Here is a 1,328-nt window from a genome sequence, read left to right on the forward strand (position 1 = left end):
AGGGGGGGGGTGGCGTGGGGAGATCATACTCAAGACGAGAATCACTGTTACAGTGTTGGAACAAGACAACAAAAAGGCGTTTTGTCGGCTTTCCCCTTGAACAGAGTTTGCTGACAGAACGCCTTTTTTCCAAAGCCGCAGCGAACAAAAAGGCGTTTTGTCAGCGAACTCTTAAAAAAGGGCGTTTTGTCAGCGTAACCATCTAAAAAAAAGGCGTTCTTCCGAAATTTTAATGTTAATTTATTCAAAAACTAGTCACAGTTCCACTTTGATTTTTTCACACAAGTTGGGTAACAGGTCAGACTATCGATTTAGCAAAAATTTTCAAGCCAAAATGAAAAAAGGCGTTTTGTCAGCTGACGGCAGTGTTGTGCCCGCTCTGCTTGCAGTGTGGCCACCCAATATTAACGCCTCAAACAGTTCCGCTCTGCTGTGCCCGCTCTGCTTGCAGTGTGGCCAGAGCCAATGCAGTTGCAAGCGCTGTTAAACACGAACAATTTAATAAAAACAAAACAACAACAACAAGACAATGATACCCCACGCACGTAGCAAACCTGGTAGGTCTGAATAGAAAGCAAAGTCTGTGTATTCACGTGACGGCTTTACGACAATTAGCCTCCATTTCAAACAGTCACTAGCCTATGTTTTACTTGTAACCATTTCCGTCAGTGCTGCTCGGCACAGCTTGCCTTATCCTGTGTCATTTTGGCTTAACGCAGGCCTAAACTACTTGCCAATATCATTGAATCTTACCTGAAAGAAACAACTGGGATTTGAAGTCGATTTGTGTGGAAATCAATTCCCATCCTTAATCAAGGACTGTGTTTACGACAAATTAGCGGTCTTTACACTTCACCCAATGCTTTTGCAATATTTACCGGAATTTTCTTGTTAAGGTTAAAGGTCAAAATGGACATGAGAAGTGAGAAGCCCCGGGTACGTTTTATTACGTTTATAACATTTGTAACTACTTTTGATGAATCACGTATTATTTATGAAAAGTCACATAGTCTAATTGAATGGTTCAACATCTTATTCTGATTCATTACAACGAGGTTTTCAATTCTGCTATACGCTATGCTGTATGGCAAATCCTGAATTTTGTCAAATGTACTTGAAAATACTCTTCGTAGAGCAAAAGCTCGACATTATATGCAAAAAGTAGTGCCGTTTCTGAAAGCAGCGATCCCAATTGAACTTAGAGAAAGTCTTAAACCTAATGCCACAAAAATGTGTTGACCAGTGGAGAGAGAGAGAGAGAGAGAGAGAGAGAGAGAGAGAGAGATAGAGAGAGACAGACAGACAGACAGACAGACAGACAGACAGAC

At 41.3% G+C, this 1,328-nt stretch overlaps 1 protein-coding gene across 2 annotated transcripts in view; it reads right to left on the reverse strand.

Moving 5' to 3' along the window:
* LOC101849487 overlaps window positions 1-1,328 on the reverse strand; it is a 48,752-nt gene that overhangs the window by 46,565 nt on the left and 859 nt on the right. The gene's annotated exons all lie outside the window — the stretch shown is intronic.

The sequence above is a fragment of the Aplysia californica genome, unplaced genomic scaffold (assembly GCF_000002075.1).
Source record: "Aplysia californica isolate F4 #8 unplaced genomic scaffold, AplCal3.0 scaffold00556, whole genome shotgun sequence".
In the NCBI taxonomy this organism is placed as follows: domain Eukaryota; kingdom Metazoa; phylum Mollusca; class Gastropoda; order Aplysiida; family Aplysiidae; genus Aplysia; species Aplysia californica.